Here is a 20,496-nt window from a genome sequence, read left to right on the forward strand (position 1 = left end):
AACATAGAGGCTACCTAATAGCTAATCATGGATCTTATTTGGCACCCCCAGGACTTTTTTCATGGTTCAGTTGCTCACCAACACTTTTTACATTACAATGTGGTAAAAAGGGTTGGGTATTCCTGCTATAGGGTATTCCAAAAATGTATATTATAGGTAAGAAAATGGTTTTGCTTCCCAGGGTGCCTTCTGATTTGCATATAAAGGAAAGAACTGGTATTGTTATCTTTTACTTATTTATACACAGGGATGAATTGGGGTGGGTGAGGCCCACGGGGCTACTACCCCAGGTGCCCCCACGCCACCTCTGGGGCCCCCGTCAGAAAAAACTAGAACTAAATTAGGAGAAAAGTTTTTTTTCTCCTCAAATTAAATCTTGTCCATAAGTTTTCACATAATTAACCATAAAATAACTTTCACTGAACTTTTACTGAACTGAATCTGGCCCAATGTTTCAGACCTGGGAGAGAGTCCTGCATTATAAAACAATTGGATTTTTGTGTTTTTAACATTCCATATAAAAGCCCATTTTCAAAAAAAGTTGTGCCACAGTGTGGAAAGTATGTCAAACTAGAATGGGATAAATTGCAAATCATTTATACCCTATATTTATTTGGACAGTACAACACTACACAGTCATTTTTTTTTTTGTATTTCAACAAATCTTTATTGGATTTCTCACAATATAGTTACAGCATTTTTGTCTCGTAAAAGTAGAGCAAGTACTTACAGTCAGATATCTTTAATTATAAACAATGAGTGAAATATAGAAAAGGAAAAAAAAAGAGAAAAAAGGAGTAAACTGGAGAAGAAGGGGAGGAAAAAGGACCAGAGACCGTCAGAAGACCATGTTCAGGAGGATTCAGGGAGAAGAGAGAGAAGAGAACCAGAGAGAACTACACGGCATTTTCAAGGTAAGTGGCATTATGATAACCTTGCATTAGCTCGGTATGGCATGGCGATAATACACAGTCATTTTTATGTCCCAACTTTTCTGAAACGTTTTGCTGGCATGAAATTCAAAATGAGCAGATATTTTTCATACAACAATAATATTTCTCAGTTTCTACATTTAATGTATTTTCTGTACTATTTGCAATTAAATGTAGGGTTTAAACTATTTGCAAATCATCCCATTCTCTTTTTATTTATATTTTACACAGTGTTCCAATTTTTTGGGAAAAGGGGTTGTAACAAAGTCTGTTTGTCTGCAAGCAAGGCATCATTCATGTATGACTGGTTACAACTGAGTCATTTCCCTCAGCAAATGATTAGCAGTAATTCATTAATGGATGCCCAGCTAAATTTGAGGAGGAGCTACTATGGTGCCTAGAATACACCTGCTCCTTTAAATTCCCGAAAGTCTACAGCTTTAGGCCAGAAGCATTTAGCGTTTCTCCACTAATCTATGCATTTGCACACTAAAATCCAACCTATATCCATGTTTAAGGTGCAGAAAAAGTACTTGTTTAGGATCCTAGAAGGACAAGTTCTGCTACTTATAAATGTTCTTTTTCTCTATAAATGCACTTCCTGCTTCCATAATAAAGTGGCTTGTGAATATAATATGATGGCTGAGCAGTAGGCAGCCCATAAATCTTTATCAGGATATCAGTACATGGCTATTGATAACACTTGATGTGGGTTTTAGTACAGGTATTCTGTTTTCTCTTATTTCAGGGCCAAGCAAACCTAAGGGAAATGGCACATGGAATGGTTTGTTGAGTTGTCGTCAAAGCATTCCTTCCCACAGCAGTAATGTAAATTCCCACCAGTATCCCACTAGGTATGTTTTTCACCTGCGTTAGTACAGGTTTACCGTGGGCAACAAAACATCCCCTGTGCCATTGCCCTAAGGGAGGACTACACCATAACTAAACTAGGACTAAATGAACATATAAGGGCACAGGGATCTTGTTCATAGAAACAAATGGATATAACAAACAGGTTGTTGAGATGAAGGAGGCAACAGAGTTGCAATGGACAAGAATGCAAAGAACGTGGTTGCGCTGGCAAGGAAGGAAGGCTTGTTTTTCTTCAGATCTGTATCAGGACAAGCTCTGCACAAGTTGTGAGAGTGAGGTTTTATCTGCAAGCTCTAATGCTTAGTATTGTGTTTTCTTAGTGACATACTGTAGGAAAATCATTGTACCACATCTTTCCCATGCCATTTATAGATTTACAGCCTGAGTAAATTTACCTGGCAGTGTGTGCCATTAATGATTTAACAAACTAGATGGCTAGGTTACTGAACTGTGACAAAGAATGTGGTTTTGTGTTCCTTGTGAAGAGGCTGGCATACCTTTCCAGCAACTGACCAACAGTGACCCCTTGCGTGACTGACCAACCTGCCAGCAGAGCGGATGAGCTATCAGCCCATAAGGGTGACAAAATCATTCTTCTGTCTTTTTTTATAGCTTAATAATTAAGCTGCTAATTTAGAGGGAGGAAGAGAAGAAAAAAAATCAATTAATGATGTAATGAGTAGGGTTATGGAATGTAAGTAAAAGAATGTAATTGTAGTCAGTTAGAGGCAGGTACTGACATGACATTAGGAAACCCGTTATCCAGAAAGCTCCGAATTACAGAATGGGCCTCTTCTATCGACTCCATTTTAATCAAATAATTCAGATTTTTCTCTGTAATAATGAAACATTACATTGTACTTGATTCCAACTAAAATATAATCAATCTTTATTGAAGGCAAAACAATCCTATTGGGTTTAATTAATGTTTACATTATTTTTTAGTAGACTTAAGGTATGGAGACCCAAATTCAGGTCCCGAGCATTCTGGATAACAGACTTGGGTTGTCAACCAAGAGGTGTGAAGAACAAATCTAATCAAATTATCAATGATAGTGGTTTTGGGGCAACTCACTGTGGGGAAAAGTCCAAGTTGCACACTATATATATATATATACATGAGGTCATTACAAGTCAGTCATGAGGCCTGAGTATTTTAGAAGTGTCGGGTTTAAAGTCTATAAAAGTGAACAGCTATGAAATAAAACACATGTATGAGTGGAAAGCAATGTAGACTGTGGTATGCACCAAAGCTACTGAGCAATCAGCCCTGCAGCATGGGGGTTATTCTGCTGTGGCTTCCAAATAGATGCTGTATAGGAGGAGTTCTCCCCATTTGGTCTTACATGCAATGCAGACCAATGGCCACATTTAGATTGCTTTATTCTTTGAATTAACTTCTCAGTAGCATTAAAAGCCCATTGTACCTACTGAATAACCAAGACCAGAAAGATAACGGGTTACTGGGGCATAAGAGCTGTAGTGTTTGGGCTTGGATCATACAACCTGTCCATAAGGTAGGTACATTTTGTTAAGTAAGCATTCTTTTGATCTTTGAAATGTGCTTACAGATAGATCCAAGTTGGGTTTAAGGACATAACTTATTTATGCCTAGAACATCCTGAAACTACATTTGCTAGAGAACCATCCATTGATGCTCGCTAAGAGACCACCAAGTTTGGCACAGGCAATATGGCAGCCTCCACTAACAAGTATAAATAAAAAGGGACAAATGCAAAGGTTGAATATTATTTATTCATATGATATTTTGGGCCTCATACCAGCCATTTAAAAGGTAATATAGGGAGAAAATCCTGTCCATATACAGGGTGGATTTAGAATGTATGCCTTTAAAATTTGGTCTCACAAAAGCCTTTATAAAAACAGATAGAGAGAGCACTTCTAATGCCATGGGAAAATGTGCTTCAAAGAAATCAGCGGGGGGGCCTTCTAGTTTAATAAAATGTTCAACTGCGGATGATTATTAGAAAAAAGAATCCTCTGATTGATCATTGAACTTATAGTTTAGCATTGCCTGGGTCAGCTTTCTCTCTCGCTCTCACATAGAAAGATAAGATGACGCATACCTTCAGCCATCCAGACGTATCCTTTCTCAGTATTGTGTATGTTATGCAAACATCCCAACTGGATCCAATGAAGCAGCTATGACATGCTGCACTGTTACACTCCCATCTAGAGATTGGAATTGACAGGTGCTGAGCACACATACACTAATATTCCATTTCCAATATGTGCTCACTAACCAAAGGAAGGAAGCCATGACAATACACCCGACCTTTCACATTACAAAAGATTGCCATGCTTTCCAGATCTGCCGCCTGTGGTAATTCCCCATAAAGGCAACTTTTATGCATTTAATTACCTGCAGTCCAACAGCAGATTCTGTAAGTTAAATATTTTCCTTTTTCTTTCCGCCATTAATGTGCAGTGCAAGGTTTAAAAAATATATGCTCTGACAACTAAGAAACCTAAATAATGACACAAGGCAATAAAGAGCATTACATAATCCAGACATTCTTTACCTGCGATCAAATGTTTTACTATAGGCAGCAGTGCCTTTGTCCATATTTTCCCTATTATATGTCGATTTCAGCATGTCCAGTCTGTGTTACTTGAGCTTTTGTTGCATTACGGCACCCATAATACCTTAAGTTCTAAAGGATTCTACAAGTTGTTTAACTTCCTAGATTTTTACCCACAATTCATTACTTAGGGGGTTATGTTATAAAACGCACTAAGTTTGCCCAGGAGCAGTAACCCATAGCAGACAATAGGATGTTGGCTTTTAAACAGGTGATTAGAAATTCTACCTGGTATGGGTTGCTGCTCCAGGGCAAACTTAGCACCTTTTATTACATATGGGGGATACTCTGTAAACAGGGACCTGAGGTTTGGAATGGAGATCTCAGCCCTTTCAGACATTCTACATACTTATGCACTCAGGTTATATGATATATTATCTACCAACCCCGGGCAATGCACACTCAACACAAGAACGTTTGTCTAACACAATGTGCTACATATTAAGTTGTACAAATCACTGTATCCCTGCCCTCATGTCCACCTTTTCACAGTAGCATAATAATAACTTTGTTGTTGTGCCATTGCCGGTGGTATAAAATGGAACATCAGTAGGAAATTCACAGAAGCCATTTCTGGACTTCCATTAGGTTACTGTTTATTTAAAATACACAAGGCTTCAAAGGTTAAAGGCCTGCCTGGTTGTGGTGTGCAAGGTTGCAAAAAAAATAAAAAAAACTGTTCTTGGCCTGTGTCCTACAGACTTACCTCATTGAACAAGAATGTAACAAAGGCAGCATTATCCAGTAACAACCAATTCCACTTTCTGGAAAGTGAGTAGAAACAAACAAAGGGACAGAGGACACACAACAGAGTGAATAGTTTATGATTTACCTGGGTAACGTGCTTAAAGCACATGCACCGCATATATACACACAAGTAGTAAATATGTATGCCTGCTTGTAAGCAAGAACGTAGCATAAAACAACAACATTATACTTGAAAAGGGACTTCCATCCAAAATGAAATCTATTACATGTGCCTGAAAGCAATGAAGGTTGAGTAATTAAGAGCAGTGATGGAAAGGGAACTATTAGCACTTTTTTTTGCATAAAAGGAATCTGTTTATCTGGTAGTGATAAAGCTCTGTGTCTTCTGTTTCCTTTCAAGAAATGGCAGTACTTTCATGCCTGGGCAGAGGTTTCAGCATGTAAAAGGTGAATGGTTTAAGCAGGTTATAAGAAAACTTCCATTGCTCAACTTTCCAGAGCTGTGGTCAGTTTGATTCCTCCTGTTGTGGAATGAAATACTCCGAGCCAGTAGCCAGAACCTAACCATCAGCCATAGCAACAAGGCCAAAATCTAATGGTGTGGAACTTGTAGCACTTACATGGCATGCAGGACCCCCATCCCCACACACACACCACTGAAAAGAAACTCATTTTATAATCAAATTGGTAAAGTACCCTAAAAGTTCTTTATGAATTAAGGTGTATGGGATTAGAATTTTATGAAATGAAATGGGAAATGATCCTAAGATCCATTTAACTTGATTCTGCCCGGATGTGAGAAGAGAGGATTGGGCCATTAAATACAGGGAAGGTACACGCGTGTTAGGAACTATTGATACCCTGCATGGCCTGTTCATTGTGCAGGTACCTCTCAGCCACAGGAGACTTTGAATTCCTGGCATGCCATTGTTATGTCTGGGAGTTCCTTGTATACTTATTTACATCACGTCCAGGCTTTGCTCTTACTTTTTTCCTATTGGACCAATTCATAGGTTGCTTGTGCACTCTAACCTGTTGCATAAATTGTAAGGTTATAGGTTAATTCCTCCCTTGCTATGGAATAGGCAAACAGACTCAGCATATCACAAATATAATATAATATAATGTTTTGCAGCACAGGCACAGGAAGCAGTGCCAGACTGACAGGAGACACAGCCAATAGGAGTTAAGCCTGCTGTCAGAACTATGTGTGACATCATATAAGGAAGTAAAAAGCAACTGTCGTGTTTAGTTTTAGCTTTACCTATAAGATGCCATTGTCTCACTGGCATCCTTGCTTTCTTATCAGTTCCCACAGCCATTCTACAGGAAAGGGACCTATTATTATTATTATTATAAGTGCTCTGTGCATGAAACGTGTAAGACTGTTCTTGTTTGCCTAGCATAAAGTTTGCGTTTCATTTATACATGCCTGTTCATTGAATCCATGAGTTCCTGCTGTTTCATTTGTGGTAGAAAGGGACGTGGCCTAGCAGTCCATAGGGTGTGGATTGACATTATTGGGATTTCTTAATGCAAAGTCTCTAATTACTTATACTCACCTGGTTATCCCTATGCTACTTTATGATAAACTTACAATCTCTCTAAAATAAGACCTATTTTCACACCAAACACCTAGAATGTTCCATAAATCTCTATTTCTATGTACAACTTTACCCTAAAGCTCTCATCCCACAACTCCTGCCTTGGACTCACATTTAATTCTGAGCTCCCTTTCATTGCTCATATTTAATCATGGATTACATTTTTGCTTTCAATACCTGCAGGCTTCTATCGGAATATCTGAAACTATTTCCTTGCTAACAATAAGCAACTGACATCAGTACTGTATACATAAAAGTCTGACAAGTCATTCACTTAGCTGGCTCTCCTTGACATGTTACAATTAATCAAGAAAATTGCTTTCAAGAATCCCAAGAATGGGGCATAGAATGTGACGTATGTATTTATCCACAAGGTCAGCCAGAGCAGCAGATCACAAGCACACAGAAACCTTCTTGAGGAAGAAATGACAATATGAAGAATCAATAGTAAAGTTCTTATTAGTGTGATTATGCAAGGTGTGAATTCTTTAAAACATCAGTCTATTGAAACCCATATTAACTCATAATCAATACACATTTCCTCTGTTTAAAAGAGTGCCTGTAAATTCCAATAAACATGTTTTCCAAGGCCTGCTATTGGCTCCAGACAAGGCAGGTCTCAGTAAGAAGAAAGTAAAAATAAGACCTGGAAGTGTGAGATATATGTTTGATTGTGAATATGGCTTGCTAGTCTAGACTAGAGCCTACTTGTTCTCACTCTAGGAGTAAAATATAGATCAGAAGGGCTAGTACCCTAAATTTGAGTTGCCACTGTAGGGACTCAAGTAGGAAGGCTCAGACTAGACAACAACCTCATGGAGAACACTTAATGGCCTTGTGTATTGTCTCAAGGAATTCCTGAATGAGAATTACAACAGACTGTAATTAATACCCTGTCTAGCATTTGTCCTATTAAGTTAATTAAAGGGGCAGTATTATTTAGACAGTGGTACCCTAGCAAGCAGGTAGTGGTTAAAATGGCTAGAAGATGAATAGGGGAGGATCTATATACAAAGATAAGTAAATGTACAATATTAATTAAATAGTAGCCTCTATGTTCAATAACCCCCCCCCCCCCAACTTAAAAAACCCAGAAAGCATTGTTATTTGCAAAATGGAAAAACAGGCAGAAGAGGAAGGAAGGCACATAATTCAAAAACTATGAAAAATTAAAACATTCTGTAACACTAAAAACTGTCTGGTACCAAACTGCTAAGTCAGGTTACTAGTGAGAGAAGTTTGTGGCAGGTAGTGCAGTCAGATGTCATAGGAAAAAGGACTGCATGCAAAAGCTGGGGTCACCAAAAGTAAACTAGATACAAGGAAACGTAGATACAATACCAAAGAAGAGACAGAAGGGCTCATTTACAAACTCCAGCACAATTGCAAAACACTAGTGTGGACACACAATTGAGCATCCATTGGCGCTATTCACAAAAGGGACTTGACCCCCCCATGCTTCAAGCAACTTACACCCATCCAGCCTACTTCATGAATAGTGCACATTGGCATTAATTCCAGAGTTGCCTCAGCAGGTTGCATCAATAACCACATGTAAATTGGGCACAAATGCTGTCATTAACCACATGCCCAAGGTAGCATCATTCCAACACAAATACAATGAAAGGACAGGACAAGGAGTGGGCTAGGACAGGGCTGCCTAAGACTGTAATCACCATTAAGTAGGGAGTGATAGAAATAATTAACAGTCTCTGTAAAACTCTGCAAAAACAAGCTGGCGCTATACAAGCAAAATACATGGTCTAGAGATCTACTAGTAAAGAAAACATAAATGTATCTTAATTGGGTTTTTTTTTGTTTTGAGGTTAAACTTTTTTCTGGTTAAATTTGTCAGGCTATACCATAGATGTAGAAATGACAGGAAGGAGCCTAAATGCTGTGTAACCTTGAAGATACATGGTAATACATAGATGAAGACTGGAAAGAATATTCTGTAAAAGCAGAATGATTTAATGAGTAAAAATGAGAAATAACAGCAGATTTACAGTACAAGGTGTAATCAGAAAGGCAGGAAGGATGAAGAAAGGAAGAAGCAGGCGTAATAGCCCCTTGATTGGGCAATCGCCTGCAGCTAAACCTAATGAGACTGCAAGTGTGATTAATGGAAAGTAGAGGCAGAGGGAGTAGTCATAAATATTACTTGCAAGTTTGTGCACAGGGCTGTCAACAAAAAGTCCCAGGTTCTAGACCTCATCATTCCTGACACAGCATAACTTTGCACAACCTGGGCCTTACAGGTTTCTGATTTTGGCTGCTGTGTCCGTATCCCCCTATATACTCTTCTATAGTCCACTACATGACTCTATATTAGTACATAGATACTTTAGGGGAAATTAGACTGTCATATGGTGCCATCTCAGCTGTACAATCTGTTGACTTTACATGCATCCATTTAGAAAGGGTTTGTAATGATGGCTGTGCAGGAGATGGAAATCTGAAAACATAAAGTATTGGTTAAAAACTGTTAAAAATAAAAAACACTGGGAAAAAAATTTGGGTGAACGAAATGGAAAGTGTACAGAATAAAAATAAACATTTGAGAGTGATGGTAAAATAGTAAGAATTTCTATGAAATGTAAGAGGGAATACAACTGCAATAAGAGATATATGAGGTGCGAGTGAAACAGGAAGCGTCTCGCTAAATAAATGATGAAATAATACCAGAAGTTAAAGTGCCTTTTGCTTGTAGAAAGTGAGAGTTTGTGGAGGGAGCAGAATCCAATACAGAGCAAATGTCTGGTTTTGCAAAGAACTTTGGAAGTTTCCTTGTACTTTTACCTTGGATTAACAGACCATATCTAGTAGATGCCCCAGCCATGTGTACTGCATATACTAGCAAAGAAACCTTTACATTTCTGTTACCCCTTCCTGCTTGGTTCAACAAATAGTCAGCACCTTCCCCTCACTGTACAAGTTAACAAGTAAAAATGTGTGAGAATATTGTTGTACAGGTCACAAGTCTATAGCTTTAAGAATAAAATATAGTTTTTAAGACAGAAAAAAACACATTCATTCCCACATCTTGAGCCCCAATAGGAGCAAAAATGGTCTGTAGTTGGCATCTGATTGGCAACTGCTCTGGCTGCACATAAAGCCACTGGGTGAGTTTTAACCTATGGGTTGTGCCATGATTATGGAAATTATTGGTGCCAATTTCAAATTTGTAGTAAAGCTTTCTATTCAGTTTCACGTGGCTCAGTGGTACATAAAAGTGAAAGGTTTGTACCTGTACTTGCAGAAATCAAACAGAACATAACTGTGAGATTGGGTTACATGGGGTACTATGGAATCTACAGTATCCTAGACCTAATCACTTTCAGTCTTTTTAATTAAGTTTTTACAGACATAACTGGCACTAAGGGGGTTATTTATCAATGTCCGTGGTTCTTCTATGATTCTAGGTATTTTTTGCCCTAAAGTAACGAATTTGAATTAAGAATTAATTAAGGTTTATTTATTAAACTCATTTAGAAGTAAATGGGAATTATCCTAGGCAAAACCTAAACTATTTAGTCAATTTGAGTTTTTACAACATTTTTGAGCTTATCAACCTACTAAAAATGATGAGTAAAACACAAAATTGAGGTATTTGAGTTTTTTTCACAGTTTTGTTTGATCCTATGTTTATTCAGATTTTTTAATAAGAAAACATTTGCCTTTTTAAAAATTTGAGGTTACGTAGGAAAAAATACAAAAATTACAGAAATACAAATTGTGATAAATAACCCCCTCAGACTTGAGAAAATGATTATGAAATGGGTTGCTTGCTGCAGGTGATGCTGAATGGTGAGCAAGGCATAGATGTGATTGTTTGGCTACTCACCTCTAGGAACAATGCTTAAGCCAAATTTTACCTGCGGGAACATTACATGAACTGGGCAAAAAAACATTTTTAATCGATAATGTTAATGCAATGTTTTACAACTGCACTAAATTGTGCTTTAAACAAAAAAAATAGAGATATCTTGTGAGAAGAAGCAGATTTCACTAGTGCAGGAGGCCTGACTAATGTATACTATGGAATTATGACCTAATCTCTTTTATAATTAATGCATATGACCAGTGCAGGAAACTACTGAATTAATGATGTTATTTTATGATAATTTCTAACATCCTATTTAAAAACAAAAGGCTACTAATTAAAGACTAATCCCAAAGCAGCAATCAGATTTGGAGTGCTGTTCTGTACACTAATACTTATTACATTGCATGCTCTGCAGCAAAAACCAGAGAGAAAAGAAATAAGAAAATAAGAATGTTCTACTGAGAGATCCACTCCTTATTATATGTCAGTTGCATCCTGAAATTGATTGCCTGCACAATATTCCCATCTCCACTTTGTTGAACAATTACTGTTCTGTGCCTTATTGCTTTGTACTTAGTGTGCGTCTATTCCAGCTATTTGCTATTCCCAAATTTGTAGAACTGTGAACCTTCACCAATTGTTTCTCTGACTTTAGACATGTGCTAGCCATTTCCATGAACAAATAGGTTAACTGGCTGTTGATGGAACTGACCCTATTGTGTGTGTGTTTTATGTCACTGGATACAGGTGCAGATGTAATAATACATGATAAACTGTGCAAATATGTCAGTGCTATATAAATAAAGGATAATAATAATAATAATAATAATAATAATAAGGATACACAGGCTCAATATAAGCATATAGCAAGTGATCTATAAGAGGCAAAAAACACTAAACTAACCCTCCATCCCTGGATTGTCTTTTTTTCCTCAAAGTCCCACTACAGCCACACAGGGATAGGCTGGAGAGTGAACTTTGAACTTTTCTCCAGCATATCCAATCACCACGTGGCTATACCAAAGTTTACAAATTAAAGGAAGTAAGAGCCATTGAGCTTTAGGAATATAAAGTAAAAAGAGAGTATGGTTGCACCTTCCACATAGGAATATCAAGTCCAAAAATATGGTTACTTAATGGGTAATGTGCATATGGAGTATCAGGTAAGTATATGGATCAAAAAAGGACTCCAATTATCTTCACCATTCCCCAATTTTAAATCAGGTAAGTCAGTTAACTTTTATTCACAGAAATAAAAATCCACAAATTGACTCTATTAAGATTAAAAGCGCATAGGATGGGAAAAATTAATCATTTAAGGATAGGAAAATCAGTTGTCCATTTATCAATTCGTGAAAGGAAAAGGGAAAAACAGAGAGGCAGCTTGTGGGAGAAAGAAATTAAATGCAACAGTATGTCTCGAGCTCACCACCCATCCAACAGATTAATGCTACAATTGTCTCCACCCTATTTAGAAACACCACCCATGTAATCAGCACTAGTGTTACCTCAATAGGATCTTGGCAACAATTGTATCCGCCTCAGCAAACTTCAGTATAGAGGCTTCTTAAATGAAAAAGCCGAAATAGGAGTGTTTCACCTAACTCATTCAAATAACGGCACATACACCAATCCAAAATATCATCGATCGCATCCCATTTGGATGTCACCCCCCAGCCGCCTCAGTCACCAGCCCTGATTCATGTATAACAATTCTATTAGGAAAAATTCCCTTTACCCAACCTCAAACCCTACAATTAACCCACTGTAGCATTTAAAAAAAAAAACCATCAACACACTTCAACCTCTCCCTTACATCAGTTGCCCAATGCACATTTTGCTCCACTTCTGGGAGCTTTGTCAAAGGCTCTAGGAAGCTTTAGGAAGTTAGAAAATAGCAGCAATGCAGGTTATGCCTGTATTAGAGGCTGAATTAGGTGAAAGCAGAAAAGGGAGGAAATGAAAATATTAAACTGAAAGCAGAGAAAGAAGAAATGTTGAATACAGATAAGAGGGGGCGGATAGCAGGATTAAACAGTGGAGAAGGGAAAAAGTAAATCAGAAAAGTTAAAAAGCACATGGAAAAAGAACATATAGAAGATTGAGATGGGAAAATATTAGGCAGATATGGACTATGGAGGCATCTGGGTTAAAGAGAACAGGAGGGAAGAAGAAAATAAGAAGAAACAAAAAGAGAAAATGATTGTAGAGAATACAACAGAAAGGTGGATTGGGTCACAGACTGAGGACTGATAAGAGGATGAAAATCTGTGTTTAGGGTTGAATCGTCAGATAGGGATAGAATTCCTATTGTTTCTACCTCCATATCTGACAATTCATCCGTGAACATCAATGGAGGGTACGAACCAATGGTCGCAGGGAAGATCGTAATTGTAACGTGTATGGCCAGCTTTAGATTTGCATCTCCTTGAATCCAATTCTAGTTCTTTTTCAGTGACCTTGAATTCCTTGAATTTAAAGTGGCCTGCCCATAAAAGACAATTGAATTCTACTGCTTAAACCTGGCAAAAACAGTGAAAAGTCTGCATGCTTTGATAAATGAACAAAATTGTTCACATTTAAATGATTCCTGCAAAAAGTCACAGAAATTTTTCCCAGAATGTCAGGAGAATTTTAATAAATGTGCTAAATTTCAATCTGCTGGGAAAATGCAAGGGAAATGTTAGAAAACCCAATTCAACCTTTTATAAATCTTACCCTAAAGGTTTTTATGCCTCTAGTATTATGTAACTTATTTACAATGGTGTATTGCAAATGCATCCCATAGCCACAGTAAGGGCTCTGGCACACGGGGAGATTAGTCGCCCGCGACAAAACTCCCTGTTCGCGGGCGACTAATCTCCCCGAGTTGCCTTCCCCTGCCATCCCACCGGCGAACATGTAAGTCGCCGGCGGGATGGCACACGCGGCGGCGCGATTTCCCGAAATCGCCGAAAAAGACTTGCGAGGCTTTTTTGCCGGTTTCGGGAAATCTCGAACGGGCGACTAATCTCCCCGTGTGCCAGAGCCCTAAGAATAAAGTTAATTTTGTGGCTTTTTCCTTTTTCCCCCCTATATCTATGCATTATTGATCTGTTCCATACAGTAATAACATGGGTACAGTTGCCGCAGTTAAGTAACTCACAGCAAACGGGTCATGTGCTTTTTATCATTTTAATTGTAGACCAATCTAATTGTTTAGACTCTATGTTATTACATAACCCCAGTAATATATGTGATTAACACCTTTGCTCTTCCTTCCTTGGACCATCATTGACACTAAGGAACAATATTTTATTGTAACACAGAAAAAGGCTTGCTACTGTCCAGTAAACCACAGAAAGCAATGATAGTTCTGATTTATAGTTGGAATGTTGAGAGTAAATGTCTAATTCGTTGCTATGAGTTACTGGAGCCGGGTCTCACAAATGCACAGCTTACACATCAGCAGAGATCTAATAAACTGCCCTCGTTACCAGCAAATTTCATTTACAAGTGCTCATGAAGGAAGAATAAACATGACTCAAAAAAAACCTTTTATAAAGCTTCTAAACTATGATGTAAAGTTTGGGATATTCGGTAATCACTTCAGGGTGTTGTTCTGTTATTTCTTTAACATGTTGTGGCTGTGTATACTTGAAACTCAAAGCAATATGTGCACCACAAAGATTGGTAGTGGCAGCATCATGCTATGGGGCTATCAGCAGGGTCCGGGCATCCTGTTAAATAATAGAACGAATAGAGAATGCAAAATGCAGGAACATACTGCAAGGGAATCTCTTTCAGCTAAAAATTGAAGCCCGATCTTTCAGCAAAGGCAATGATCCCAAACAAAAGGCTAAAATAACGCTGGAGAAGCTCTACAACAAAAAGTTGCCTGTTCTGCAATAGCTCAGTCGGGGCCTTGATATCATTCAGCTGAGAATCTGTGGAACTATTTAGAAGTTAAAGGGGTTGTTCAACTTAGTACAACATTCACAAATAGTGTATAATATTAATAGAACGGTTTTCAATAAATACATAGTTATCAAACAATGTACAGCTGAAGAACTATTCCCCTCAGAATGATCCCTCTGCTGATCCTGTGTTGGGGGGAGGGGGGTCAGTGACCCCTATAAATACTTCCCCTATAAACCCTTCCTTATATAATCTCATAGTACTGGCAGCAGACTTTACTCCTATTGGCTGTGTCTCCTGTCAGTCTGACATTGCTTCCTGTGCCTGTGACAGAGCACTACTAATCTAACATTACAGTATGTTATATTTGTGATATGCTGAGTATGTTTGCATATGCCATTGCAAGGAAGGAATTAACCTGTTACCTTTCAATTTATGCAACTGGTTAGAGCGAACAAGTAACCAATGAATTGGTCCAATAGGAAAAAAGTAAGGGCAAAGCCTGGACGTGATGATGAAAGTTCTCAGTGTGTGAGGTTTAAAATAGGCCACTCCCATCCCTTCAGAAAATTGATCGGAGAGACAGAAAAGGGCTAAAAAATATTACTATTACTATTATTGTACTTGATGGTAAATAAATGGCATACATCCATTTTGGTGACAAGCAATTTTATGGGGTTCATTTAAGGTTTTAATGAATCTTAGCAGACTACTCCTGTATAATGTTCATAAAAGTAACTCTTTTCCTTGTGGGAATCCCTAAGATATATTCCTTAGCCCTCAGTAGATGGAGATACCACACAACAAAGTCCCAGGTTTCTTAGTCTCTTCAGTCAATACAGCAGGTGCTTCCCAGGTTTGAGCGATGACAAGTTACATTAGTAGAAACCTTAAAGCTTGAGTTGTCAAGTGGTTTTAAGTCAAATGATCATTCTATTATTTATGATCCATACTTTATTATTATTATTATTATTATTTTCCCTATGAAGCTAATTTAACAGCTGCATGACCTGGTTTTGATTTCTTCTGCATCATTATAAGTGGTTTTGAAATGTTAAAGTAAATTGACTTAGGACATAACCTACTATGTAATTATTGTAGACCAGAATATCCTGCCTATCCAAAAACAGTGTTAAACCTATTTACTGAAAGCAGAAGGGAATTCCCAAATTCAGCTTGAGAAATGCATCATTTAACCGTTCTTGTAGTCAAAACCTATTTTCATGGTAAAGATGACATTTAAATTTACATGTACAATTGCCGAACAGATTCAGATTAAGGGGCATATTTTCACCATGTAAATACCGGCGTAAAGTTAGTGTAATTCATTAACACGTTTTGTTCTCCCACCAGCAGCATAAAATCTGCCGCTCAGACAGCGATCTGCTGTTTATTCTCCAGAGGTCATTTGTTGCATTCCCTTTATTAATTTGGTTGCATACCTCTGTACTCTATTCTATCTATTTAGCCAATCTGTGCCTGGAACAGCTGTAATCTTATAAATAATAAATCAGTACTTGCTCTTTGTAGCTTAATAGGAGTAATCCGTACATTTTAAGAAATTATTAAATAGCAACTCATCATATAGAAGTCTGGTCTGTGTTCTCATATTTGTTGCTTATGTGAATAACATTGTTCTATCCACCATTTAGTAACTTAGTTCTATAATGAATCTCGATCACTCTGTACAGGAAAAACGCCATGCACAGATCTTGTTACACTGCATAATTGCATGTCATCAGAAAATACTGAGACACTTCTTTGAATGCCAACTTTAATGTAATTAATGGATATATTAAAATAAGTGACCCAAGAACAGAACACTGAGGTGCTCCATTTCTAGCACTGAGGCAAATAGAAAATGTCCCATTAATCACAATCCTCACAATCCTATGCAAGCAGTTTTGTATCCAAGTACATACACTGCAGTTGGCTCCAGACTTACAGTATAATCACAGTCGCTGCAAATCCCAAGACATACATTTCAGTTCTGCTCCTTAAGTAATGCTATTAGGTTCAGTTGACAAGAGCAAAGGTCGAATTCTACTGAATTTCTTTTTTTTTTTTTTTTTACTTTTACTATTTTACTATCTCTCATAAAATAAAGTGTGTATTTATTATGAACCCACGCCCATACTAGCCCTTTAATCAATTCAGTCTTCATTAAAGATCTGTGGGGTGTGGGTTTGTAATGCCTTATGGTATTTTAAACTAAAATTGAAATGCCAGTGACACCACTGGGTCAAACTGGGTTGGCAGGGCACTGGGTCCCTGCCCCAGATCCCAACCATGGCCCCCTGCCCCAGATCCCAACCATGGCCCCCTGCCCTGCCAGCCCCGGTGGGCCCTGCACCCCCCAGTCCGACCCTGCAAACACATTTATTGGAGCTTGACTTTGGAGAACACTATAGGGCTTATATATGTCCGCAGCACTCGATTTAAAAGGAAGGCAGAAAGGACTGAGCAGTGCAGGAAGAAATTATATGGAAATGCAATGGAGCACATTTTGCCACATTTTGCTTTACACGCAACTGACTGTGGGGAAATTTCAGGGACTGCAACTGCAGATGTATATGAGCCTTTATATCAATAAAACATATTTTTTAGAAGCTACAATGGTCCATTGATTTAAAATTCAAGAACAAAAGGAAAAGTTTTAGTGATTCTTGTTAACTTATAAGGTCTCATGAACATGCATATAGTGCAGTTGTAGTCCCTACAATTTTCCCATGGTCAGCTGTAAATTTTTTTTGCCTGATACAGATTCACACCAAAATTTTATGAGTGGCAAAAATGTTTGGAAATTTGAGCAAGCATTTATGCAGGAAAAAGTACAAGTAAAACACCATTAACTCCATGTGGCAGATGTGGCAGAAAACATCCATTTGGTGAAATGTCACCATTATGTGAATTTTTTCAAAGCAATTTCATGCAAGGGAGTGTCTTAGGTCCTTTAGGGACATTAGGGAATGGGTGGGAACTGGTTAATCAAAACTCTTTGTGGGAATTAATCTTGCAAGAGGGATGAAGCTAGGTTCCTGCTATCACTTGCACTCGTGAAGCTATTGCTAAGGTTAAGGGTGGCTGGCACTGCAGGTATGTGGTTATGATGGCGAGCTTTTTAAGGTAGTTAAGTTAACCTATGCATAATAACATAGTAACACAGTAAGTTATGTTAAAAAATGACACGTCCATCAAGTTCAACCTTTTATGTCTATATAAAACCTGCCTAACTGCTAGTTGATCCAGAGGAAGGCAAAAAACCCCATCTGAAGCCTCTCTAATTTGCCGCAGAGGGGAAAAAATTCCTTCCTGACTCCAAGATGGCAATCGGACCAGTCCCTGGATCAACTTGTACTAAGAACTGTATAAATCTATGCTCTATCTATGCTGTTATGTTTGGGGCCTAGGATATATAGGGGGTCTTACAAACAGATTCATGAAAAATGTCTTGTTTCCAAAGTTTAGGAGGGCTTAAATAATTTTGCTGTTGGAGCAGAAAGTTCTAGTTATACGGGTGACTATATCTAAAGCTGCAAAAGTCTTCTGAATAAGGATTTGTTTTTGTGATTAAATCATACAAAATAGTCGTTTGTTGGCACTGTTCCATTTTATGAAGAAATAAATATATAATAACATTATCTCTACAACAGGGGACAATGCTTTATTAAAGGTGATACAGCATTAAGCAACAATAAAAGCACAGCTAAATCAGCACTCCAAAAAACTAGAACCAGAATGTAAGCCTGTAAGAGAAAGAATAAACACACCAATGAACAGAGAAATTGTGCTTCGGTTTAATTGCAAAGTTTTATCTTTGTCATTTTCATTGCAAACATGTCAAGGAATATAATGGTAGATGGATTAAATAAAGGGGCAGCCAAGATTGCCAAATGCAATCTGAGAATGTGCTTTTTGTCATTGTCACATTTGCAGGACCGTAATGCTTTCTGGAGAGCATGTCACATTACATCTCACCTATTTGTAATTCTGTCACCCTTCCAATTGCATGCCATTCTGATTACAATTAAGCATTCAGTCCTGAAAAGCATGAGTCATAAAGTGGCACAAAATATTCAGATTCTCTACAACAAGAAAACACACAGCCTGTCCTGTGCCGGCTCACTTTGGATCGTTGCCGCGGTCTGTGTCTGAGAACTCCCCATTTCCAATTTATAGAAGGATGTATGAAACTAATGTGTAAACCTGTTATGCCAGGGGTATTCCATGACATGCAGGACTAGTAGAGATATTTTGCCCATGGGTATTCTAACTCACAGGCACACCTGGAATTTTCCTGTGCTCTATATCTAGACAAATAAATTAATTACACACAGGCAAGGAAAAAATACAGTGAATGGAATGGGCAAAACAAAACATGGGAGGGTTCCAGTGGAGTAATAGTTTTAGGTCCCTCTTTCACTTATGAATTCAAAAGAAAGTGAAGTCCACGGGAGCAGAGAAAACATTACCGTTACACAGTTAATTTGGGTTCAACCCTGCCAAATGAACCCAATGCACACGGGGCAGGGACCTCCATCCTCTTGTGTCTTTGACTCTTAACTTATTGCAACTGTATTTATCTTGTATCTATCTGTATTTATGGTTGTACTTTGTATTTATCTATTATTATCTTAATAATCCCCTGTTTATATTAATCTATTCTACTGTACAGCGCTGTGTACCTAAGTAGTGCTTTATAAATAAAGATATACATACATTGAATCAAATGGGTCCCTCACCCCCTAAAAGAACTGCGTCCGTATCAACTGTATTCATGATAACAAATCTGTATAACTAACTTGTACTGTGTAAAGTAACCATGTACCAACCACTCATATTCACATATGTAACCTTTTTGTTTATGTTAACATTTTATTTCACTATCAATTAAAAGAAAAATAAACCTTTAAAAAAAAAAAAAGATATACATACATGAATACATACATACACATGTATTACATTCATCGGGGCCGGAACTAGGGGTTGGCTGAATAGGCACATGATGTGTTCCCTCTAATTTCTCCATGGCTGTGTGTGTAAAAAAATTATGTTGTGCACAACTGGTGTGTGCAGTACAAAATTAGGTGTTTTTACACAAAATTCTTTGTGTGTACCACAATTTGTTGCATACGCTAGTCTCAGAATTTGTGTGCACGTGCATAAGTGCACAGCTTGGAGGCAACAGTGTATGAGCCTGGGGCCATGGTGGGGGGAATACATCTTCTGTCCACCTACCCCAGTTTGGGCTATGAGTGAGAGAAATGGTGACACTATCAGAAGGATCAGCCCATGCTGGTTTAGTGCACACCAACATTTGTACACAAGGGTAACAAGCAGGGGGTGGGGTTGGGGGTTGCGATCAAGAGCAGCTTGCCTAGGGTCAGTCTAACTTTGCCCGTCAGTGACATACATAAACAGTCCTAGGGCTAAAGAAGCCAAAGAGCCCTTCATAATGCAAGGAATTCTGTGACAGTGCTCTTAATATAGAATATATTCAGATGCCTCATGCTACTCACATACCTGTACCACACTAACCATGATGAGCTTCCTGCTCTACTACTATGAGAGTCAAAGAAATCAAAACAGGCCGTCTCTCTGTCTATCTGTGCTATTAAACCAGAGTTAAACACATTGTTCTGCAACAGCCTCTGTGATTGGTTAATCAGGCAGTGATACACTAATTGAACTACCTTTCCAGGTATTCAGAACTGCCTGTGTATGGCCAGAGTATACCACAGAATAGTTGGACAAGTGTTGTCCCACTGCCAGTGGCATTTTTATGTGCACGGAATCCCTAGGTTTTCCTGGCTGTCAAAGCAAAAATATACCCCTAAATATTTAGATAACGTCAGGCAAAATGTTATCTATATAGTATATATGTTTATTATTGTGCACCTAGAGTATATTATGGAGAATCCCGCCATATTTTCCCAGTTGTTATGGGGTATTGTATAATTTCATATCCAAGGTGCCAACGATGTACTGTTTTCCTTCACTTGCTTGGCCAAAAGAGACTTTGTAAAATAAGTTTAAAGCAAAGCAAAAGGGAA

The sequence above is a fragment of the Xenopus tropicalis genome, chromosome 1 (genome assembly GCF_000004195.4).
Source record: "Xenopus tropicalis strain Nigerian chromosome 1, UCB_Xtro_10.0, whole genome shotgun sequence".
Lineage (NCBI taxonomy): Eukaryota > Metazoa > Chordata > Amphibia > Anura > Pipidae > Xenopus > Xenopus tropicalis.